Source organism: Pongo abelii, chromosome 2, assembly GCF_028885655.2.
Source record: "Pongo abelii isolate AG06213 chromosome 2, NHGRI_mPonAbe1-v2.0_pri, whole genome shotgun sequence".
Taxonomy (NCBI): Eukaryota; Metazoa; Chordata; class Mammalia; order Primates; family Hominidae; genus Pongo; species Pongo abelii.
This window is the reverse complement of record NC_085928.1, coordinates 176,895,107-176,921,944: the sequence shown is the minus strand read 5'-3', so window position 1 is coordinate 176,921,944 and position 26,838 is coordinate 176,895,107. Positions and strand designations below refer to the sequence as shown.

General features: G+C 37.1%; 1 long non-coding RNA gene and 1 pseudogene across 1 annotated transcript in view; both read left to right on the top strand.

Moving 5' to 3' along the window:
• The first annotated feature begins 2,437 nt into the window (after nucleotides 1–2,437).
• LOC129058707 (uncharacterized) overlaps nucleotides 2,438–26,838 on the top strand; it is a 67,928-nt gene continuing 43,527 nt past the window's right edge. Inside the window, exons 1-4 of the long non-coding RNA XR_008524012.2 lie at nucleotides 2,438–3,225; nucleotides 9,290–9,385; nucleotides 24,335–24,447; nucleotides 25,828–25,849. This is a non-coding gene — a long non-coding RNA (uncharacterized LOC129058707). The remainder of the gene's footprint in view (nucleotides 3,226–9,289; nucleotides 9,386–24,334; nucleotides 24,448–25,827; nucleotides 25,850–26,838) is intronic.
• Nucleotides 5,630–9,082, top strand: LOC134761143 (uncharacterized; annotated as a pseudogene).

The window sequence follows — 26,838 nt, the reverse complement described above, 5'->3', positions numbered from 1 at the left end:
TCTCAAGTAATCCACCCTCCCTGGCCTCCCAAAGTGCTGAGAGTACAGCCGTTGAGTCACTGTGCCTGGCCCCATTTGCATATATTTATAAGAAATTAAAGTTTTATGTTTCTCCAAGAAATTCACAATCGGCAGTCTCCTATGCTATAAGTGTAATATCCTGTGGTCTTAAGTCAACATACAATACACTATTTTTTTTGAATCCTCCCTTTTCCTCATATATTTTCACAAACATCTTGCATATGAGATCAGTAATGGTCACTGTATATTATTACAAAGTTAATGCATCTTAGGATCATTCTGGTTTGTGCTGTACATCATCCTAGGCAGACTTGTCAGCTTTGTGCTTGCAGCTGCTCTCAATCTGTCATCATAAATGATAAATGAGCATTGGAGTCTTATTTTCTATTGTACATTATCATCACTACAAGAACGCAAGACCAGCATATCTTGGTTTTCTCACAAGCCCCTTTATGATCATAAGAACTTTACTAGAAAATCAGGGAACCTTACATTTCTAACTAAATAAATGATATTGTAAATCTGCTAAAGTTTTGGCTCAATACCATCAGAATTTAAACTAAAGCTTGATTTTTCTATATAGATCTCAATTAATTATTTCAATTATTTTTAATCTCTATGATTCTTGGTCTCTGAAGTACAACTGGCAGAGTTTTTCAAATAGATATTGTTGAACATTTGTCAGCAAATATAAAATAGATAAATGTTTGGTAACATAGATCTCTCACATTTCTGCATGCATTGTGAGCAAGGCATTATTCTGTTTGTTCTGGGCTATTTTTTCAAGGATTTTTGTATGGTGAACAGTCTTGGAAGAAAAAATTATATATTCTTTTAGAGGGAAGGACAGGTGTGCTCACAGTTTGAGAGACAAAGATATGTCTCATGCCAAAGCAAATATTATGAATGATTATTGTCCAGTATAATAAAAACAATGTCTTTTCTGGAGCACATGTTACTGCCCAGTTTCAAAATTTGGGGTTTCCTAAGCTCTGGATTCTTTTCCTGTAATGCAACTCACTGAGAGCCCAGGCATCTATCTGGACCTATTTGCTGTTCCTGAGAACTTGAGTGAAAATGTTGGAAATACATTGAGGCTCATGCTGCTTACTGTGCCATGAAAAATAAATTCCTTTGTTTCTGACCCTGTGCTCTTATTTTTTTCTGCCAGTTTCTTCCATGAAACATTGGTAATTTAACTTGTTAGGTTATAGGTAGGTTAAAATCAAGCCCCTTTACAATTTCTGACAATCTCTGTAAGAAAATAAAAAAGAGGGTTCTGAGGATATCAATGGAGAATTTGTTTTAAGAAACCAAATGCAATAAAAATGAACACAATATATGCTTATTTATAGTTGTTTCCATCCCATTCTCGATTTTTAAAATTTTATTTGCCAGTAAGTTTTATGTAACATAAAATATATTATATTGCTGAGAGAAGAGCAGCATCAATATTATCATGGATGAGATTAAAATTTTTGGACCAAATATTAAGATATTTCTTTAGAAACCAGAATTAATTTGTGTATGTATGTGTGTATAATATTTATTATTCTAAGTGATGTTTATTTCAGAGACATGTAGATAATACTTAAAATGGTTACTAATAAATAAAATGTATTTAAGCTTATGGGCAGAAAAGCACATTCTAGGCCTTCTTGAAATGAATTTGGCCAGACTAGGTACTAGACTAGAGGTGGAAAATTCTATATACTAATTTTAATTTAATGGACTATTAGTACTTTCCTGAAAGGTTATATGACTGAAATTATACTTTGATATATGTGTAAGAGACTGTGTTGTTTGTTTACTTAACAATTATAGGCAACTTCTGGTGCTGCTTTTTTTTTTTAAGACAAGGTCTTGTTCTGTCACCCAGGCTTGAGTGCAGTGGTGCAATCATGGCTCACTGCAGCCTTGACCTCCTGAGCTCAAGTTCCCCGGGTAGCTGAGACAACAGGCATGTGCCACCATGCCTGGCTAATTTTTGTATTTTTTGTACAGATGGGGTTATGCCATGTTGCCCAGGCTGCTCTCCAAATCCTGGGTCAAGTGATCAACCCATCTCAGCCTCCCAAAGTGCCGGAATTACAGGCATGAGCCACTGCACCCAGCCCTGCTTTCTATTTTCAATAGAACCTGAATTCTAACTCAATAATCTACTGTCCTTACATGGGCATGCACTTCACTAAGCCATAGTGATTTTATTTTCCTTGCAAAATTGTAAATAATAATAGTATTCAAACCGTGCTTTTAAAAGAATCACTGTAAAATTTGTTATTTATGAAAACCCTTAATGGTCTTAATATTTAAGACAATTTAAAAAATATTTGTATTGCCTTAAGCATAGATGTAGACAATGGAACGGAATTTTGCTGCTAGAACTGTTACATGTGAAAGAGATCCTGGTTACCCTGAGTTACGGGCTGCGTTGTAAACGTGCAGCAACTTCAGCCCTTGCCTCCTCAGAAGAAAGAATTAGACTGAGGCACATAAAGCAGAAAAAGAGATCAAGGCAAGTTCCAGAGCAGGAGTGGACGTTTCTTAAAAAAGACTTAGAACAGTAAAGAAAGGAAAGCACCCTTGGAAGAGATGCAAGTGGGAGTCTGAAGGTCAAAGAGAGAAAAAGATGGGGCATTTAATCTTGATCCTAGGACTTTATAGTCTCACCTCTTTCCCATGATTCTTCCCTTTGGATGGGCTTTCCATATGTGCAGTGCTCCCCTTGGCCTTGGTAATTGAGCACAGCAGTGTGTTTAGAGAGTTATAGACATGACCATCTGAGGCTTTCTTCCTTTTTCCAGTGGAGTGTCCCCTAGATCATCCTTTGTCATTTCTGTCTCTTAATGTGTGTGATGGTTAATACTGAGTGTCAACTTGATTGGACTGAAGGATACAAAGTGTTGATCTTGGGTCTGACTGTGAGGGTGTTGTCAAAAGAGATTAACATTTAAATCAGTGAGCTGGGAAAGAAAGACCCACCCTTAATCTCGGTGGACACAATCTAATCAGCTACCAGCCTGGCTAGAATATAAGCAGGCAGAAAAGTGTGAGAAGAGAGACTGGCCTAGCCTCCTAGCCTACATCTTTCTTCCATGCTGGATGCTTCCTGCCCTCGAATATTGGACTAAGTTCTTCAGTTTTGGAATTCAGACTGGCTCTCCTTGCTCCTCAGCCTGAAGATGTCCTATTGTGGGACCTTGTGTGAGTTAATACTTAATAAACTCCCATAAATATATATTATATATACATATATATAATATAATATATTCTCTCTCTCTCTATCTATATCTATGTCTATATCTATTCTCTCTCTATGTATATATATTCCATTAGTTCTGTCCCTCTAGAGAACCCTGGACTAATACAGATTTTGGCACCAGGAATGGGTCTAGTGGAATAGAATATTAAGGACGGAGTTATTTTGTTGGCTTTGGGGTTCATGGAGTTGGCTGCTTAATATGATTAGACCCCAATATGCTAAGGATTCTACTTCTTTTTTTTTTTTTTTTTTTGGACCTGAAGTTTTTTATTCATGAATGTTTGCTTTTTTTAAAATAATTACAACCTATTTAATAGATGTAGTACTATTAAGATTTTCTATTTCTCCTTGTGTCTATTTTGGTTTCACTTTTTAAGGAGTTTGTCCATTTTATCTAAGTTTTCAACTTTTTGCCATAAATTTGATCAGAATTTCCCTTTATTAACATTTTAATGTCTGTAGTATCTGGTTTTCTATTCCCTCATTCTCAGTTTTGATTACTTTGTTGTCTCTTTTTATTTATTGTTCTAGCTAGTGATTCATCAACTTGTTGATGTTTACAAGCAATCATCAGGAAACAACAGGTGCTGGAGAGGATGTGGAGAAATAGGAACACTTTTACACTGTTGGTGGGATTGTAAACTAGTTCAACTCTTGTGGAAGTCAGTGTGGCGATTCCTCAGGGATCTAGAACTAGAAATTCCATTCGACCCAGCCATCCCATTACTGGGTATATACCCAAAGGACTATAAATCATGCTGCTATAAAGACACATGCACACGTATGTTTATTGCGGCATTATTCACAATAGCAAAGACTTGGAACCAACCCAAATGTCCAACAATGATAGACTGGATTAAGAAAATGTGGCACATATACACCGTGGAATACTATGCAGCCATAAAAAATGATGAGTTCATGTCCTTTGTAGGGACATGGATGAAATTGGAAATCATCATTCTCAGTAAACTATCGCAAGAACAAAAAACCAAACACCGCATATTCTCACTCATAGGTGGGAATTGAAAATGAGAACACATGGACACAGGAAGGGGAACATCACACTTCGGGGACTGTTGTGGGGTGGGGGGAGGGGGGAGGGATAGCATTGAGAGATATACCTAATGCTAGATGACGAGTTGGTGGGTGCAGCGCACCAGCATGGCACATGTATACATATGTAACTTACCTGCACGTTGCGCACATGTACCATAAAACCTAAAGTATAATCATAATAATAATAATAAAAGAAAAAAAAAAAGAAAAAAATAAAAATAAAAATAAAAATAATTTTTTTGAATACTAAAAAAAAAAAAGAAGAAAAGAAATAATAAATAATAAAATATAAATAGGAGAAAATAAAAGTGGAGAAAATCAGATGAAACCAAATGATGATTGCTTGTAAACATCAACAAGTTGATGAGGATTCTACTTCTAATAGTATGGAGAACACTGATAGTCCTTGGCATGCCCTATTTAGAGAGTTATGCAAAATAAATGCATTTGACACACCTGTTTCATCGCTCATGAGAGGCAAAGAGTTTAGTGACACTATACATAATACCTTCGACCATATGTGCAGAACCATGGAACATAATGAAGCTAGTTTGTTGCACCTAGGCTCAGTAGACAACGTGGTGAAAGAAAATGATGAACTCAAGGATTCTATCTCCCAGCTTCAGAAGCAGATACTGAGCCTCAAATCTGCTAAGATTGCCCTGAATGAGAGTCTTATCTCCTGCAGAGAGCCGAAATTGTGGAAGAACAGTTACAACCTCTTATTATGTGAGAGCTGAGCTGAGCTGCAACAAAAGTTACATGCACAGCCTTGCCAGGTGTCTACTGTTAAAGTGAGGACATTGATTGAAAAAGAATGGGACCCTGTAACTTGGAATGGGGATGTGTAGGAGGACCCTGATGAAGCTGAGGACACTGAGTTTATAAACTCTGATGAACCTTTTTCGCTAGAAGGAACAGCTTCTGCATCCCTAGTACTGGCAACATCCCCTCTCCAACCCATGCTGCCATCAGCCTTTCCATTATTGTCTAAGGAGATAAACCCTGTGCTTCCTGAGGCAAATTGATGGCCTCCTCTGAGGCAGTTGCCAAGCAAGATAATGTTGATTTTTCTCAGGAGCCACCCTCAACACCCCTCTTTACCTCTAGACCTATAACTAGACTAAAGTCCCGGCAGGCCCCTAGAGGTGAGGTTGAGAGTGTGACCCATGAGGATGTGCACTACACTTGAAAAGAACTGCTTGAGATTTCTAATTTATATAAACAGAAATCTGGAGAATAGACATAGGAATGGATTTTAAGTGTGTGGGATAATGGTGGAAGGAACATATGGTCATTGCCCCACTACCAGAATGCATAATTGGCATATAGACACACTAAACAGCTGGCAGAAACCCCACACTGGCTTCCTGAATGGTAGGGAGAGGGCTATTATGTTGGGAAAGGCCAAATGGAAGCTGTTAGAGCTGCCTCCACCTAGAAAAATGGTAAATCAAAAACAATATCGCATCCCTGGACGGATTGCAGAGATTAGTGCCATCATCAAAGACTTGAAAGATGCAGGAGAGGTGATTCCCACCACATCGCTGTTCAGTTCTTCCATTTGGCCTGTGCAGAAAACAGATGGATCTTGGAAAATGACAGTGGATTATCATAAGCTTAACCAAGTGGTGACTCCAATTGCAGCTGCTGTACCAGATGTGGTTTCATTATTTAAGCAAATTAACACATCTCATGGTACCTGGTATGCGGCCATTGACTTGGCAAATGCCTTTTTCTCCACTTGTGTCTACAAGGCCCACCAGAAGCAATTTGCCTTCAGCTGGCAAGGCCAGCAATATACCTTTACTGTCCTACTGCAGGGCAATATCAGCTCCCCAGCTTTGTTTCATAATCTTATTTGGAGAGAACTCGATCGCTTTTCACTTCTGCAAGATATCACACTGGTCCATTACATTGATGACATTACACTGATTGGATCCAGTGAGCAAGAAGTAGCAAACATACTGGAATTATTGGTGAGACCTTTGCATGCCTGAGGATGCAAAATTAATCTGACTAAAATTCAAGGACCTTCTACCTTAGTAAAATTTCAGGAGGTCCAGTGCTGTGGGACCTGCCATGACACTCATTCTAAGGTGAAGGAAAAGTTGCTGCATTTGGTCCCTCCTACAATAAAGAAAGAGGCATAACACCTAGTGGGCTTATTTGGATTTTGAAGGCAACACATTCCTCATTTGGGTGTGTTACTCTGGCCCATATATTGATGACCTGAAAGGCTGTTAGTTTTGAGTGGAGTCTAGAACAGGAGAAGGCTCTGCAACAGGTCCAGTCTGCTGTGCCAGCTGCTCTGCCAATTGGGCCATATAACCCAGCAGATCCAATGGTGCTTGAGGTGTCAGTGGCAGATAGGAATGCTGTTTGGAGCCTTTAGCAGGCCCCCATAGGTAAATCACAGGAGAGGACTCCAGGATTTTGGAGCAAGCCCCTGCCATTTTCTGTGGATAACTACTCTCTTTTTGAGGGACAGCTTTTGGCCTGTTACTGGGCTTTAGTAGAAACCGAACGTTTGACTATGGGTTATCAAGTCACCATGTGACCTGAACTGCCTATCATGAACTGCGTGGTTTCTGCCCCATCTAGCCATAAAGTGGGTTGTGCACAGCAGCATTACATCATCAAATGGAAGTGGTCTATATGTGATTGGGCTTGAGCAGGTTCTGAAAGCACAAGTAAGTTACATGAGGGAGTGGCTCAAATGCTAAGGGTCTCCATTTCTGCCACCCTGCCTTCTCTCCCCCAGCTTGCACTGATGGCCTCATGGGGAGCTCCCTATTATCAGTTGACAGAGGAAGAAAAGACTAGGGCCTGGTTTACAGATGTTTCTGCACAATATGCAGGCACAACCCAAAAGTGGATGGGTGTAGCACTACTGCCCCTTTTTAGGACATCCCTGAAGGACAGAAGCGGAGGGAAATCTTTCCAGTGGGCAGAACTTCAAGTAGTGCACCTGGATGTGCACTTTGCATGGAAGAAGAAATGGCAAGATGTGTGATTATATACTGATTCAAGGACTGTTGCCAATGGTTTCCTGGATGATCAGAGACTTGGAAGAAGCATGATTGGAAATTTGATGACAAAGAAATTTGGGGAAGAGGTATGTGGATAGACTTCTCGGAGTGGTCAAAAACTGTAAAGATATTTGTATTCCATGTGACTGCTCACCATCAGGTGACCTCAGCAGCAGAGAATTTAAATAATCAAGTGGATAGGATGACCCGTTCCGTGGACACCACTCAGCCTTTTTCTCCAACCATCCTTGTCATCATTTAGTGGGCCCATGAACAAAGTGGCCATGGTTCCAGAGATGGAGGTTACATATGGGCTCAGCAACCTGGACTTCCACTCACCAAGGCTGACTTGGCTACACTCACTGTTGAGTGCCCAATTTGCCAGCAGCAGAGATAAACACTGAGCCCTTGATATGGCACTGCTCCTTGGGGTAATCAGCCAGCTACCTGGTGACAGGTTGATTACATTGGACTTCTTCCATCATGGACAGGGAAGAGGTTTGTCTTCACTGGAATAGACACTTACTCCAGATATGGGTTTGCCTATTCTGCATGCAATGTTTCTTCCAAAACTACCATCTGTGGACTTACGGAATGTTTTATCCACCATCATGGTCATGATATTCCACACAGCATTGCCTCTGACCAAGGCACTCACTTTATGGGTAAATAAGTGTGGCAGTGGGCTCGTGCTCATGGAATTCACTGGTCTTATCATGTTCCCCATCATCCTGAAGCAGTGGATTGATAGAAAGGTAGAATGGCCTTTTGAAGTCACAATTACAATGCCAACTGGGTGACAATACTTTGCAGGGCTGGGGCAAAGTTCTCCAGAAGGCCATGGCACCATCACCCCTACTGATCCGCTAGCAAAATTTTTGCTTTCTCTTCCTGCAACATTACATTCTGCTGGCCTAGAGGTCTTAGTTCCAGATTGAGGAACACTGCCAGCAGGACGCACAACAATGATTCCATTAAACTCAAAGTTAAGATGGCCACTTGGACAGTTTGGGCTCCTACTTTTAAGTCAAGAGGCTAAGAAGGGAGTTACGGTTTTGGCTGGGGTGATCAACCCAGACTATCAAGAAATAATCAGTTTACTACCTCACAACTGAGGTAGGAAAGAATATGCACGGAATATAGGAGATCCATTAGGGTGTCTCTTAGTATTAGCATGCCCTGTGATTAAGATCAATAGGAAACTGCAACAGCCCAATCCAGGCAAAACTACAAATGACCCAGACCCTTCAGGAATGAAAGTTTGGTTCACTCCACAACGAAAAAACAAACAAACAAAAAGAAAACCACGACCTACTGTGGTGTTTGCTGAAGGCAAAAGGAATACAGAATGGATAGTAGAAAAATGTAGTCATCAATATCAGCTATAACCATGTGACCAGCTGCAGAAATGTACACTATATCATCATGAGTATTTCCTCCTTCTTTTGTTAAAAACATGTTTGTGCATGTATACACTTGTACTAAGAAAGTATCTCCATTGTATTTTCTTTCTCCTTTATCATGTGACATAAAATTTACTGACCTCACATCAGCATTTAGGTATTATTAACTTTATGTAATAGTATTTGTGTGGGGGATTGGTGTGTTTCCGGTTGTATGAAGGATAGCTGTATTATCTAAAGTGTAATTATGACCTTTTTATTGTTTTTATTTGAAGATCATGTATGATCTTGTACGGGTTCAAGTTTGACAAGGGGTAGACTTGGTATGGTTAATAGTGAGTGTCTACTTGATTGGAACGAAGGACACAAAATATTGATCCTGGGTGTGTCTGTGAGGGTGTTGCCAAAGGAGATTAACATCAGTGTGGCAAGAATATAAGCAAGCAGAAAAATGTGAAAAGAGAGACTGACCTAGCTTCCCAACCTACATCTTTCTTCCATGCTAATGCTTCCAGCCCTCGCACATCGGACTCCAACTTCTTCAGTTTTGGAACTTGGACTCTCCTTGCTCCTTAGTCTACCGATGCCCTATTGTGGAACCTTGTGATCATGTGAGTTAACATTTAATGAACTACCCTTTATATATATATTCCATTATATATATATATATATTCCTATATATATATATATTCCTATATATACGTATATATATTCCTATATATATATATATATTCCATTATATATACAATACAATGTGCATGTGTAGGAAGTTGTTTCTCCCTGGTGTCTGCCTTTAATTAACACTTTAATGTTAACAGGTGTGGACCATCAGGAAATGGCCTCTCCCTGGTGCAGGCTGCCAATCTATCACTTTTAGAGAGGCAATGTGATAATTGCCAAACCATCACCTGACATTTCTAGTGTGTTGGGGGAAGAGTCCTCTCCTGCCCTGTTCATGCCTATCTATCTACCTATCACAGGACCACCTCTTTTCATCACTCTGTGGAGCCATACCTAGGAGTGTTCCATGGAACCTGTCACTGCAATTTGAGGCTTTGTGCCTGGAATTCTATTTCCAAACTTGAGATGAAATTAAATCTTACATATGAGCCAAATGTGTTTATGCTAGCAACATGTGCCCAGCATGTCCACATTAAGTATGTTTAAATGATGGTGATAATGGAATTTCAGCATCATAACTAAAATTTCATTTGTCAAATTAGAAAGAGAAATATCTTTTATTGATTCTAAAGTGTGCTTTTTATGTGACATTTTACTATTAAAACTAACCTGGAAATAGCAGGTTGCTGTCTACTATAACAATTTTTAATTTCAAAAACAAACCAATTTTTAATACTTCCCATATTATAGTATAATCTTAAAATAATCACTTATATTAATCTAACCACACTTGGATATAGCAAAACTTCAGATGAGAAAAAGACTAAGATGCTAAACAAAAGCAAAACATCAAACAAGAAACATGCTTATTTTTCTTAGAGCAAATCTTCATTCTGTAAATGATCAAGAAGAAAGCCAGAAGAATTGACTCCAAGCAGAGATAACCAGACTTGCCTCTAAACAAAACAAATTCTGGTAGTGAAGAAGGAAATTAAAGATGCTAGCACTTGACATTTTTTTTTTTTGCATTGGTTAAAGTAATCAAAGTGATATTCTATTGAATGTGAAGAGATTCTATTGAATGTGAAGAGATTCTATTGAATGTGAAGAGATGCTGCATAAGTAAACATGGACGATTTAGAACTCTTCATCTCTCATATTGTACTCAATTTACAATCTTGGAAAAAAAATCAATAGGCCTAGTTCTCTTCTTGTCTCCCCTCCTTTCTGCTAGCCTCATGCCATTAATCTGCATTTAATGGGCACAATAGCCTTAATAGATGCTGTCTTTTAGATAACGTAGCAGTTCTTTTCTGGAATCACTAATCTCTTTGCTTTGGGCAATGTGGTAACCTCTTCTTTCTTGGAACCCCGTGAAGACCCAGACAATTCCTTAGTTCCTTAAGCCAAAATGATCCCTATTATCCACCAAAAACTTTCAGATCAGCTTTGATTTTAGCCCTAAGATATATTTGTAGAAATGAAAGGGAAATATGAAAAGTTTGTGGTACTACAGGCAGAAATGATGTAACTAGTGAAAATAATTAAGAAACAAATTGACCATTTACATATTTGCTTCTGTTGAAGAATCAGTTATCTATTATGCAGTGCTTATTCTATGATGGGAACTGGATTAAGCACTTATGCATTATCTATTTTATTCACCCAGAGCAACATCCAATTTTTATTTTAAATCTGATTTCATCACTCCTTCCTGAAACCCTCTAATGGCTTTCCATTGAGTTTAGTTTCAAATCAAAGCTATTTATCACAATTACAGCCTTACATACCTGGATTGTGTCTAAACCTTTGATCTCTACTTCTACTACATTCTTTCTTGCTCACTAGACCACAGCCTTACTGCCCCAAGGCCCTTCTGCTTTGGGGGTTTTATACTGCTCCCTCCTTCTCAGAACACTTTTCTTCAAATTTTTACAGGGCTGAGTTCTCTTTATCCAGTTCTCTGAAATTATTATCTCCTCAGGGAGGCCAAGGCCTTTTCTCTTGTCAGGTATTCTTGTTAAAATTCTTGCACTGAAATCAGAAGTTTCTGCATCTTTTTTGATGGACCTTGAGGTTTCAATGTCATCTTATTACTCTGGTTAGCAGTTTCCTCTTAATGTATTGGTCTGAGTGGATTTTTTCCCTTTTTTCTGAGTTCAGTTAAGCATGAATTGGGATTTTCCCCCCAGTATTTCTATGTATTTTGAGTGAAAGAGTATTTAAGAATCTGTAACTTTCCCTAGGTCCTCATGCCATATATATATATATATGCATATCTATTTCCTCTTTCTTTCAAATTTCCTCTTTCAAATACTCAAATTTCTACTATAAGATGCTTTATATTTAGACTATACTTTTTCTAGTTTTAAACATTTTTTTCCTCAAGAATTAATGTTCTTTTAGTGAAGGAAGAAATAAGTGCATTTTTATTATTTACTAGAATAATTCAACTTCTTATTTATATTTTGGTTAAGTATTTACTTTTTAGGCCAGTTGTATAGCAATAACTTTCAGAATGATTGCTTTCTAAATTTTGTCTTATGACGTTAATAGCCTGTCTCTGGGATTCAATGTTTTCCTCTGGAGTTCAGTCTGTTTTACTAAAGTACATCCCAAAATTTTTTTTTTCAAAAAAGATGCATGGTGGAGTGTGGAGGAGACTTTTTGAATAGTGTTGTAACTAAAATGCCTTATTTCTTTCTTTCACTTGAATCTAATAGGACATAAAGTTGTAGAAACAAATTGTTCTCCTTCTTTGGGAACTTCTAGTATTCAACTTTACTTACAAGCTTTGTACATTTTCTCTGAATATTTTTAGATTTAAAAAAAAATTCTTTATAGTCTGTCATACATTAGGTATTTCTAGCTCTGCATCTCTTTCTTATTACTCATCAAGTCTTTTCAATGTGAAGATTTGTTTTTACTCTCCATTTTGAAAAAAAATCTTTTAGGCCAGGCGCCGTGGTTCACGCTTGTAATCCCAGCACTTTGGGAGGCTGAGGAGGGTGGATCACAAGGTCCGGAATCCAAGACCAGCCTGGCCAACATGGTGAAACCCCGTCTCTACTAAAGATATAAAAATTTAGCCAGGCTTAGTGGCAGGCGCCTGTAATCCCAGCTACTCCGGAGGCTGAGGCAGGAGAATCGCTCTGGCAGAGATTGCGGTGAGCCAAGATCACACCATTGCACTTCAGCCTGGGCAACAAGAGCAAAACCTTTTAATACCTATTGATATCTTTCATCTATTTCCCACATCTTTTCATTCTAGAAGTAATTTCAATCAGAAGTACTTTCTGGTTGATATTTGCCATTCTGAATTAATCCTTAATCTCTTAGCTTTCTTTTATCTATCTTATTTTCCTTAGGTTCCTCAATTTTATCACTGTTCTATTTCACTTTTAAAAGTGAAGTCATCATATTTTTCATTGTCAATAATTATTCTTCTGCTTTTTGTTGTGTTTTGTTTTTTCCTCTGAGACAGAGTCTTGCTCTGTCACCAGGCTTAAGTGCAGTGGTGCGATCTTGGCTCACTGCAACCTCTGCCTCCCGGGTTCAAGCAATTCTCCTGCCTCAGCCTCCTGAGTAGCTGGGACTACAGGCCCCCGCCACCACGCCTGGCTAATTTTTTTGTATTTTCAGTAGAGACGGGGGTTTCACCATGTTGGCCAGGATGGTCTCGATCTCTTGACCTTGTGATCTGCCCACCTTGGCCTCCCAAAGTCCTGGGATTACAGGCGTGAACCATCGCGCCTGGCCTATTCTTCTATTTTGAATACTATTTCTTTTTTTCCTTTTTAAAACCAACCAATTCTTATAGGTGGATTATCTTCCAAAAAATATCATTGAAGGTGCTAATTTGGAATCTTTTCAAGTACTTCTTTTTCTCATGAGGTTTCATGTATTTCAAGTTCACATTGATTCTTATTTTCGAGTACTTTGATTTTCTTTTTCTATTTATAATGAGTAATGACTTTGATTACCATAGGTGGCTTTGTGGTTTTCATATGCCTTTGCTGGGCTTTTCCTTTAATATAGGTTTGTTTCCAGGCAGATCTCATGACCTGACAACTTTCACTTCAACAGACAGATGCTCAGTTTTCTCTCCTCCCAGCTGACAAAATTATGAGGCTTGGGTCTGGGGCTGAACTCCCAGTCTACAAGTCCAAAGATTTTCAGGAAAATTACTCTAATTTGTTAGAGAGAATTTCTCTGTTTTCAGTCCAGGATAAAACATCACGTTTGGAATAAAGTTGGATGGAAAGAGATGTGGAAGGCTATAGGACCATTTTTTCTTTTCAACAAGTCACACTGGTTATTTCCCCTCTTCTTTCCTCTTCTGATCATCATTGTATTTTACTGGCAGGCTCTCAGGAAAGGCTGTCAGTGAAAAATGATCCCTATCTTGACTACCACCTTATCACTGGTGGGCTCTGAGAGTCATTCACTATGTTCTAGTATTTTGGTTACTATAATACCATTTGTATGCTATTCAGAAACCCTTTAAAACCTTTGCTGTTCTTATGATATATCTTTCCAGTTCTTAGCATGCTTTCTCTAAACTGTTCACTATGCTTTCTACAGTCATATCAATAGGACTTGGGGATAAACTAAAACTAAATTTTTGAGTTCTCTTTATATTTCTAAAATATAATTATTAGGACTCCACATCCTAAAAATATAATTGTATCATAAAACACTAAATGAAATATGGGAATCTAATGTCAAAACATCATATGCTAAGCTTTGAAGAATCAATTAATTATCCTTTCAAAGCAAGTATCATAGAAAATGTATCCCAATATACAATGTAATAAAATAACAAGTTAATAAAAACTGTGACTCTATATCAATAAATCAACATTACTATTCATATGAGGCACTATTATAGTATTTGGACACAAATACTTCCTATGTAACATTAAAAGCTAGTTAAATTAAAATGAAAATATTTTCACTCAAATGTAACAATATAATTACAATACATAAAACTAGTCTAAATCAGATATAAATGGAAAGGTAAAATGTTCTTAAATTACATAAAGGGAAAAAAATTATGAAGGAAAGTCTTATTTTCCTTAATTGGAACAAAAATAGAGCAAGATGTCAGAAATTCACCAATTAATGTGTAGACTTAATAAAATTTTAATGAATTTTACAATGTCATTTATTTACCTTGATATGTAGACTTTAGAGTTATTCCAAGAGAATAGAATGGACCATAGACGTAAATTCTGACCAAAGATGAGTAATGAATTACTCTTTCTTATATAAATACATTATAAAAGCTAAAATATGTGGCATTTTATTACACCAGAGAGATAATTAAAATAGCCCAGAAATATACTTTATTTTATTCAAGATGCTTTATACAGCAGAAAAAAAGCCATAATCAACTAGAAATCAGAAAAAAATAATTGATATTCTTTATTTCAACAGACAAAAAAGTAAATTACAAAGGAACTAACAAGTTTAATTTAAAAAATGCTGGAAGAACTAGAAAATAATATTTATCTAACCACTAATGGAAAAAGCCTTTCTATGCTTACAAAAGAAAAATCACAATAAAATGAATATAAAGATTTAATATATTAAAAAGTTAAAATAACAGTTGTAAAACATGTGTAGTAGTAAGTTAAATAAATGGTAAGTTATTATATCTATTAAGACATCATAGAAATAAAAAAGAAAAAATATATAAGCACCAAGTATAATATAATATTCACTGATAAACTAGAACACAAATATAGTTGAAATATTCAACACAATCTATAATTAAATAAATGTAAGTAAAAGCCAATTAAGAAGAACATTTAAAATTAATTTTAGTATTTTTAATTGGGCATTGTGTAAGTACAATGATATGCAGGCATTTTTAAATGTATATTTTTTAGGATTTTGACAAATATGTACATATTTTATATGATTACATAATTACAACTTCAAAATCTACATCCCAAATAAGACAAAGATTATTACAATTGTCCCAGAATGTACTCATGTTCCTGTCTAGTCAACCCCTATCTATCCTCCACAATAACAACTATTTTCGTATCGCTATTGCTTAGTAGGAATTTATATAAACAGAAGAAGGTATACACAACTTTTTTCTTGCTTCTTTCACTCAAAATAATGTATTAGTAGCTGCTTATTTTTAATTGCTAAATATGATTTCCATTTTATGAGAATAACTTTTTCATATTTATTCCCCCTTTAATAACCATTTTGGTTATTTTGTTTACCATTCTGAATAAACTTGCTCTGATCACTTATGTACACATATTGTGTGTTTTCATTCCTCTTGGGTAAATACCTCCAACTAGAATTTCTGGGTTTATTGTTGGTATGTATTTGACTCTACAGGATAGTTGCAAGCAACATATTTTTTTGTTGTTTTACATCTTCAGCAGCACTTGACATTGTCATGTTCTATTTTTTTTCATTTTTGAGATTTTTGAAACAGGGCTTCATTCTGTTGTGTAGGCTGGAGTAGAGCTGTGCAATTAGAGCTCACTGCAGCTTCGAACTCCTGGGCTCAAGCGATCCTCCTGTCTCACCTCCTGAGTAGCTGAGACTACAGGTATATGCCACTATGCCCAATTAATTAGTTTGCATTTTTCTTATAACTAGCTGTGTGCAGCATAATTTCATGAACTCAGTAGCCATTTCTCTATTTTCATTTACAAGAGGTATATTAAAGAATTTTGTGCAGTTTTTAAATTGAAGTCTGTCATTTTATTATTGATTTGTTGGAGTTAGTATATAATCTAGAAATAAATTCTTTGTCAGACTAACATTGTGAGTATTTAATTCCAGTAGGCAGATGACTTTTTCTTTAAGAGTATGTTTTAAATAAAAGATTACTTAGATTTTAAGATGTCATATTTATCCACTTTTTGTTTTATGTTTAATATGCTTTGAATTGTAAGAAACATGTCTCCACCCAAAGTTTATAAAGAAGTTCTCTTATGTTTACTTGCAGAAGCTTTATAATTTTAGTTTATACATCTGATTCTACAATCCATATTGAATTAATTGTTCCAAATGTTACAGGTAGGGATTGAAATAATGTTGTTTATTTTATATGTGGATAAAAATTTGTTTCAGCACTGTAATTTAAAATACTATATCTTACCTATTCAATTACTTTGGCATGATTGTCAAAAATTAATTGACTATATCTGTGTGGATGTATTTCTGTACTCTCTATTTGTTCCATTGATGTATGTATCTATCCTTATGCCAATACAACACCAATGTGATTAATGTACCTTTAGAGTAAACCCTGAAATCACGCATAGTGCTTTTCCTCTTTGAATATTGTTATGACTATTCAAAGATTTTTAAAAGGAAACATTTTAATTTTACAATAGTTTTAGATTTACAGGAAAGTTGCACAGAGGAATAGAGAGTTCTCATATACTCACTCCCCAATTTTTTGTTTACATGGTACATAAGTGCAGTACATTTATCACAACTAATGTACTAACATTGATACCTACATTTTTAACTACAGTTCATACTTTATTCAAATTTCCTTAGATGTATCTAATTGCTTTGTCATGTTTCAGGATAATGTCCATGATGCTACATAATATCTATTTGTTATGTCCCTTTAGTCTCTTGTAGACTGTGATAGTTTTCTTGACTTCTCATGTTTTGGAAAATTTTCAGTTTTTAGACAGCTGGCCAACTAGTTTATAAAATGTCTCTCAACTGAGTGTATAGGATGTTTTCTCATTCTTAGAATATACACATATATATTTAATGTTCTTTGTCTATTTGGGATGTAGATTTTGAAGATGTAATCATATGAAATATGTACACACTTGTCAGAATCCTAAAAAACATATATATATATATATATATATATATATATGAAGGACAGAAAGGTGAAGTGCCATTCTCATCGCATTTTATCAAAAACCCATGCTATCTGCATGATATCACAATTAATGCTAACCTTGATTAACTGGATGAGGTAATAATTATCAGGTTTTTCCACTGTAAATTTACCCATTTTTTTCTATCTTTCAATACAGTGTTCTTTGTTTTTTTTAATATTTAACTTTTGTGGGTACATAGTAGCTTTCTATATTTATGGGGTACATGAGACATTTTGATACAGGCTTGTAATGTGAAATAAGCACATCAGGGAGAAAGGGGTATCTATCCCATCAAGCATTTATGTTTTGTTTTACAAACAATCCAGTTATACTTTTAGTTATTTTAAAATGTACAATTAAATAAATGACTATAGTCACCCTCCTGTGCAATCAAATACTAGGCCTTATTCATTCATTTATTCCATTTTTTGTACCTATTATCCATCTCCACACCACCCCCCACCCTCCCTTCTTTCCCCTTCCCAGCCTCTGGTAATCATTGTTCTATTTTCTATCTCTATAGGATCAATTGTTTTGATTTTTAGATCCCACAAATAAGTGAGAACATGTGATGCTTGTGTTTCTGTGCCTGGCTTGTTTTACTTAACATAATTAACTCCAGTTTCATCCAGTTGTTGTCTTAGATTAAACTCTGTAATCCATTTTGATTTGATTTTTGTATATGGTGAGACATATGGGTCTAGTTTCATTCTTCTGGTTATGAATATCCAGTATTCCTAGCACCATTTATTGAAGAGACTGTTCTTTCCCCAGTGAATATTCTTGGCACTTTGTTGAAAATGAGTTCACTGTAGGTTTGTGGATTTGTTTACTGGTTATCTATTCTGTTCCATTGGTCTATGTGTCTGCTTCTATGCCAGTAACATGCTGTTTTGGTTACTATAGCTCTGTAGTATAATTTGACATCAGGTACAGTGGTTCTTACAATTTTGTTTTTTTTTGCTTAGAGTATCTTTGTCTATTCTGAGTTTTTTTGTGGTTCCATATAAATTTTAGATTTTTTTTCTATTTCCATAAAGAATGTCATTGGTATTTTGATAGGGATTACATTGAATCTGTAGATTGCACTGGATAATATGGACATCTTAACAATATTCCTTCTTTCAATCCATAAACATGGAATTTTTCTATTTTTGTGTCTTCAATTTCTTTTATCATTGGTTTGCAGTTTTTATTCAGCTATATTTCACTTCTTTAGTTAATTCCTTGTTACTAATTTTATTTGGGCTACTGTTAGTAAGCTTACTTTTTATTTCTTTTTCAGTTCGTTGGCTGTTGGCATACAGAAATGCTACTGATTTTTGTATGCTGATATTGTATTCTTCAACTTTACTGAATTTGCTTAGCAGATCTAAAAGTTTTCTTGTGGAATCTTTAGTTTTTTTTCCAAATATAAGATTATGTCTTTGGCAAATATGGACAATTTGACTTCTCACTTTTTAATCTGGATGCTCTTTGCATTTTTCTGTTGTCTGATTATCCAAGTAGGACTTCCAGTACTATGTTGAATAACAGAAGTCACAGTGGGCATCCTTATTATGTTCCAGATTTTAGGGGAAAGTCTTTTAGTTTTCCCCCATTTAGTATGATACTAACTTTGAGTTTTTCGTATATGGCTTTTATTATATTATGTTTCTCCTATACCCAGATTTTGAGAGTTTTAATTTCAGGGAGTACACTTTGAATGAATGTCACTATGTGTAACCCACGCCACTTAAGGGTTAGGAAGTTTTGCTCCACCTTTTTTAGAGCAGATGTTTTAGAAATTTTTGTTTTCATAGAATTCTTAGAATTGAAAATGCCTCTAAAAAGCCAAATGAAAACAAAACAACAACAACAACAACAATTGTGATTTCAACTGTGGTGGCCTTGAATTTATAGATAAATTTGAAAAATTAATTTTTTTTATTATACTGTAAGTTTTAGGGTACATGTGCACAATGTGCAGGTCTGTTACGTATGTATACATGTGCCATGTTGGTGTGCTGCAACCATTAACTCGTAATTTAACATTAGGTATATCTCCTAATGCTTTCCCTCCCCCCTCCCCCCACCCCACAACAGGCCCCAGTGTGTGATGTTCCCCTTCCTGTGTCCATGTGTTCTCATTGTTCAATTCCCACCTATTTTTGCAATCTACTCATCTGACAGTCATTAAATCTTAAAGCTCCAGAATAACCTCCTTTGATTCCATATCCCACATCCAAGGCACACTGCTGCAAGGGGTGGGCTCCAAAGACCTTGGGAAGCTCTGTCAGTGTGTCTTTGCAGGGTACAGACCCTATGGCTGCTTTCACGGATTGGTGTCGAGCACCTGCGTCTTTTCCAGGTGCAGTGTACAAGCTGCTTGTGAATCTACCATTCTGTCGTCTGGAGAACAGTGGCTCAGTTCCCAGATTTCTACTGGGCAGTGCTGCAGTGAGGGTTCTCTGTGGGACCCCCAAACCCATTCTTACCCTCTGTACTGCCCTTGTAGAGGTTTCCTGTGAGGGCTCTGCCCTTGAAGAAAACTTCTATCTGGGAACCCAGACTTTCTGATACATCCTCTGAAATCTAGACAGAGGCTGCCAAGCCTCTTTCACACTTGAACTCTGCCCCTACAGGCTTAACACCATGTATAAGTTGTCAAGGCTTACGGACTGCAGCCTCTGCAGTTGTGGCCTGAGCTAAACCTAGAGCCCTTTGAGCTGTGCCTAGAGCTGGAGTGGCCAGGACACAAGGAGGAGTGTCTTGATGCTGGGCAGAGCAGAGAGGTCCTATGCCTGGCCCAGGAAACCATTCTTTCCTTTTTGGCCTTAAAGCCTGTGATGGGAGGGGCTACCACAAAGATCTCTGAAATGCTTTCAAGGCCTTTTTCCCATTGTTTGGGCTATCAGTACCTGGCTCTTTTTAATCATGCCAGTCTCACTAATAAGTGGTTGCTCCACAGCCTGCTTGAATTCCTCTTCTGATAATGCTTTTTCTTTCTCTGCCACATGGCCATGCTACACATTTTCCAAACTTTTACACTCTGCTTCCCTTTCAAATATAAATTCCAACTATAAGTCAACTTTTTTTTTTGCTCTTGTATCTGAGTGCAGGCTCTAAGAAGCAGCCAGGCCACATCTTGAATGCTCTGATGCTTAGAAAATTTTTCTGCCAGATACTCTAGGTCATCACTTTTAAGTTTAAACTTTCTCAGATCCCCAGGACATGAACACAATGCAGGGAAGCTCTTTGCTAAAGCATAACATTGGTGACTCCTGCTCTAGTTCTCAATAACTTTCTCATTTCCATCTGCGATCTCATCAGGTTGGACTTCACTTTATCTATTACTATCAGCATTTTGTTCACAGCCACTTAACCATTCTTTAAGAAGGGCCAAACTTCCTCTCATTTTTATGTCTTTTTCTGAGCCCTCCAAACTCTTCCAACCTTTGCTGGTTATCCAGTTGCAAAGCTGCTTCCATTATTTCAGGCCTTTTTACAGTAATGCTCCACTCCTGGTACCAATTTTCTGTATTAGCCATTCTTGCATTGCTGTAAGGTAATATCCGAGAGCGGGTAATTTATAAAGAAAAGAGGTTTAACTGGTTCATGATGCTATAGACTATACAAGCATGGCAGTGTGTCCGGAATTGGTGGGTTCTCGGTCTCACTGACTTCAAGAATGAAGCCGCGGACCCTCGCGGTGAATGTTACAGCTCTTAAGGTGGCACGTCTGGAGTTTGTTCCTTCTGATGTTCAGATGTGTTCGGAGATCCTTCCTTCTGGTGGGTTCGTGGTCTCGCTGGCTTCGGAGATTCTTCCTTCTGGTGGGTTCGTGGTCTCGCTGGCTCAGGAGTGAAGCTACAGACTTTCGCCGTGAGTGTTAGAGCTCTTAAGGTGGTGCGTCTGGAGTTGTTCGTTCCTCCCGGTGGGCTCGTGGTCTCGCTGGCTTCAGGAGTGAAGCTGCAGACCTTTGCGGTGAGTGTTACAGCTCATAAAAGCAGTGTGGACCCAAAGAGTGAGCAGTAGCAAGATTTATTGCAAAGAGCGAAAGAACTAAGCTTCCACAATGTGGAAGGGGACTCCAGCAGGTTGCCACTGCTGGCTCGGGCGGCCTGCTTTTATTCTCTTATCTGGCCCCACCCACATACTGCTGATTGGTAGAGCCAAGTGGTCTGTTTTGACAGGTCGCTGATCGGTGCGTTTACTATCGCTGAGCTAGACGCAAAGGTTCTCCACGTCCCCACCAGACTCAGGAACCCAGCTGGCTTCACCCAGTGGATCCGGCACCGGGGCTGCAGGTGGAGCTGCCTGCCAGTGCCGCACGGTGGGCCTGCACTCCTCAGCCCTTGGGTGGTAGATGGGACTGGGCGCCGTGGAGCAGGGGGCGGGGCTCATCCAGGAGGCTGGGGCCGCACAGGAGCCCATGGAGGGGGTGGGAGGCTCAGGCATGGCAGGCTGCAGGTCCCGAGCCCTGCCCCGCAGGAAGGCAGCTAAGGCCCAGTGAGAAATGGAGCGCAGTGCCGGTGGGCTGGCACTGCTGGGGGACCCAGTACACCCTCCGCAGCCGCTGGCCCGGGTGATAAGCCCCTCATTGCCCGGGTTGGCAGGGCCCGTCGGCAGGGCCGGCCGGCTGCTCCGAGTGCGGGGCCCGCCAAGCCCACGCCCACCCAGAACTCCAGGTGGCCCACAAGCACCGCGCGCAGCCCCGGTTCCCGCTCGTGCCTCTCCCTCCATACCTCCCTGCAAGCTGAGGGAGTCGGCTCCGGCCTTGGCAAGCCCAGAAACGGGCTCCCACAATGCAGCAGTGGGCTGAAGGGCTCCTCAAGTGCCGCCAAAGTGGGAGCCCAGGCAGAGGAGGCGCCTAGAGCAAGCGAGGGCTGTGAGGACTGCCAGCACGCTGTCACTTCTCAGCAGTGGCATCTACCTGGCTTCTGGGCAGGACTCAGGGAGCTTTTACTCATGACAGAAGGTGAAACAGAAGCAGGTATGTCACATGGCAAGAGCAGGAGCAATGGTGGGAGGAGGTGCAACACATTTTTAAACAACCAGATCTTGCAAGAACTCACTATCTCACTATTGTGAGAAGTGAAGAGTCTATCCCTGTTATCCAAACACCTTCCACCAGGCCCCACTTCCAACACCGGGGATTACATCTCAAAATGAGATTTGGAGGGGACATCCAACCTGTATTACTTGATGTCCGATTACACTGATTTCTGAATGTTAAACCAAGTTTTCATTCCTGGAATAAAACTTGCTGCTACTTAGTGTCTTAAACTTTTAGTCCTGTAAATATATTGTCATATTTGACATGCTAACATTTTGGGGTTTTCTATTTTTTTGCACCTAAGTTTATAAATTATATCAGTTTGTAATTTTCTTTTCTTGTAATATTGTTTCAGATTTTGGAATCAGAATTATAATGGCTTCAAAAAAATCTAATGAGGAATATTCCTTTGTTCCTTACTTGTTTGATATCATTTTTCACTGGGGAAAACTGGGCCTGAAATTATCTATGTATGGGTATTTTAAATTATAAATTTAATTTCTATAACAGATACAGCTTTTTAATATATATGTATATTTAATATATGTATATTTATAATATATATAATATATATGCAGTATAACCAATTATGTTATATTGCATTTTTATTATCATTTGATTTAAACAATTTTAAAAATTTCCTTTGTGATATCTTTCTTGACTCATAAGTATTTTTTTTAAGTGTATTATTACTTTTATAACAATTTAAGCATTTGGGATTTATTTACATGCATTTCTTTATATTTCTAATTAAATATTTTTGTGGTTAGAAAACGTGCCCTATATGATTTAATCACATGACATTTATTGTGACTTATTTTATGCCCCAGCATGGAGCCTGGCTTTGTGAACACTCCCTATGAACTTGAAAACAATGTTTATTCTGCAGTTGTTGGGTGAAATGTTTAATAAATATTAATTAAGTTAGTTCATAGTGATTTTCAAGTCTTTTAAACATTTACTGAATTGAGGACACTCATTTTATAAATTACTGACGTGGAGTGTTAACATTTTTAACTATAATTATATATTTGTCTATTTCTCCCTTTTATTTTTGTTCCTTTTGGTTTTATGTATTCTAAGCTTCTATTATTAGGTGTATAAAAATTTAGAATTGATTTCTTCCTGATGAATTGCATTTTTTATCATTATGAAATTACCCATTTTTAACTCTGGCAATACAACTCATCTTAAGGTCTGCCTTTCTCATATTAGCATAGCTATATCAGCTTTCTTAGGTGTGGTATTTGCACGTTATAACTTTTTTTCTTTATATTTGAATATCTATCACATATTTTCTAGTATTTTTCTTGAGCAGCACATGTTCATTGTTTTTATTTATCAGGAAGTTTCTTTACTTTTGAACAAAACACTTTTTAAAGATAAAAATTCTATGTTTTTATTTCTTATTTTTTGAACACTAAAGATGTCCTACTATCTTCAGTTCTACTCTCTATAGCTGTTTTCGTGTGTATTATGTATCTTTTTTCTCTGGCTAATTTTAACATTGTCTCCATAGCTTTATGGTTTAGCAGTTTGGCTTTTCTCTTCTCTTAGGAATGGTTTCCTCTCTATTTATCTTGCTTGTATTCTGCTGAGTTTCCAAAATCTGCGAATACTATCTATTTACAGTATGAAAAACTTTGACTACTGTATTATTTGTATTTTTACTGCCCTTTTCTTATGTTTATATTCTCCTAGGACTCCAGTTATACATATATCAGGAAGCTTAATACAATCCCAGAGGTAATCTAGGATCTGCTTTTTATTATTTATTTTTTGCTTTTTTTTTTTATTTTGACTTGAGTAAATACTATTGGCCAACATTTAAGTTTGCTGATACTTTGCTTTATTGTATCTGGTCATCTCTCAATTATAGCTAATGAATTTTCATTTCAGTATTTGACAGGTTTCTTAATAAAAAATGTAAATTCTTAATTGTTTTTTAAGCAAATTTGAATGCATATAAGGAGATTATTTTAATAAAATACTGTTTTATCTATTTTACCCACTAGGTTTCACTTGAAACATAGAATTTTATTGATAAAAAATAGAAAACTTCAAATCTATCACAACTCATCAACAGTCTACTCCTTTTGTGTATTGGAAGCTTGTCAACTCCTTTTTGGTAGGTTGAAAAAATATGTTATTGTGTCATAATTCTTGCTGTTAGCACTAAGAAATCAATCTTAGTCTAAATCATTTTGCCCATCTGAAATCAGTCAACCAGCACTATCCATTCTATTTCTGGAATGCTTTTTAAACCTAAGGCACTTACACAATTCTATCAGCTACTGACTAATTTATCTTTTAAATAAAAATATTATAATAGGCTAATTACTTTTATCTAATGCCAATCTTTCTCTATTCTACAATTGCTTTTAAATAATTCTTAAAATGGTTTCTAGATAAATATTTTAAAACTAAGTTATTTCATGCTGTGGTATAAATATTTAGGCTCCCCAAATTAATATGTTGCAATCCTAACCACTAAAGTGATGTTATTAGGAAGTAGGGGCTTTTGGGAGGTCCTGTCATGAGGGCAAAGTCCTCATGATTGGGATTAGAGCTCTTATAAAAGAGACTGCAGAGAGCTAGCTAGCTCCTTGCATCATATGAGGACACAGTGAGAAGGTACCACCTATGAACAAGAAAACAGGCACCCACTTGATACCAAATTTGCCTTATTTTTGGATTTCTCAGCCTCTAGAACTATGATAAGTAAATTTTGTTATTTATAAGATACTCAGCTTATAGTACTCTGTTGTAGTAGCCTGTGTGGACCAAGATATTCCCTTTCTTAATATTTAAGCCTACATCTCTTGCATATTTACATTAGTAAAATTTCTAACATGTAAGAGGCCATCAATGAACACAAGCTGCTGAAACATCTTAGGAATTCATTGTATGTATAGATCTTCATCAATCAACTATCCCATCTATCTAGCTTTATCATCCCTCTATATCCCACAGCCTTTGCTCCAGGTCTGTTTATAATTTCCCACACAGAATATAACAGATTTTAGAAATATTTATGATTATTAATTTTATCACTATGCATAATGATAACATTGTTTTAGACATTACTTTGGACCACTTATGCTAAACATAAATTGGTTCATTAAATTATTTGAATTGCCTAATTTGAAAATACTGTTAAAAATAATTGCATGAAGTGGTTATTAATAGTTTTTAAATACAAAGATTAATTAAAAATTTCAAAGCCTTGAAGAAACATTTTTTTCTCATTTTAATTAGAATTTACATGTCTAAGGGTTTACTTGGAAAGTATAATGTACTTTGGAAGATGCACTTTCCAACCTTAATTATCTATATTATGTTAATTTTTAAAGTTTTATATGGACATTTAAACATTGATGTAATAAAAACAAGATATGAATTTGATTCATATTTATGTTATTGGTCAACAAAATTTATGGAATGCATGATATCAGACATCATAAATTGATAGACAAGACACACATAATTATTTTTTGTCTATTTTCAGAAAAGTTAAAGTCAAGTTAGAGGTAAGACCATAAACATATGAAGACTGTCTGAGAAGGCATGACTGGAAACTGAATAGGGCTGGGCGTGGTGGCTCACTCCTGTAATCCCAACAATTTGGGAGGCCAAGGCGGGTGGATCACCTGAGGTCAAGAGTTCGAGACCAGCCTGGTCAACATGGAGAAATCCTGTTTCTACTAAGAATACAAGAATTAGCTGGGCGTGGTGGCAGGTGCCTGTAATCCCAGCTACTCAGGTGGCTGAGGCAGGAGAGTTGCTTCAACCCGGGAGGCAGAGGTTGCAGTGATCCGAGATCACGCCACTGCACTCCAGCCTGGGAGACAGAGAAAGACTCCATCTCAGGGGAAAAAAAAAAAAGAAAAGAAAACTGAATAATACTCTATTTTTCTACAGTGAATCTAGAAAAAAAAAAAGACCAAATATAGGATTACTTGAATGAGGTGAGTTTTAAATGTTTGTGAGGGATAGGCATAAAATTAGTGAAGAAAAAAAAAGTCAGTGTTTTGCTCAGGGTGTTATTTTATACCATGGAGCTTAGCAGGTGATAAATCTCATGTAAGCTCAGCCTGAGTATCTCTTTTCCCCACCCCAAAAATGTACCTTATCAGCTAAGTTGAAAATAATGTTAACATGCTGTTTGCAGCTGACCAAGCATAGTCTCTCATCAGATTAAGTCAAATGGAAAACACAATGAGCTCTGGAATATGAATAGGGCCCAGAGTGTCTGTTTTTCAATCATGCTCAAAATCCAATTGAACCAACATGTACTGATTAAAGTTTCGTTAGGTACCAAGACTTAAAGAATTTTTTTTTCACCAAAGTTTGAGTTTATGGCTTCCTGTTCATGCAACCTTAGAAATACTAGCCTTGATTTTTTGTGAAATCCCAACCAGCTCCCTTCCCAAACAATGCCAAAGTATCAGTTTTATTTATTTGTGTTTATCCTAATAAACTCTAGCCTTTTTACCTCAGTTCATGGTGGTAACTTGTA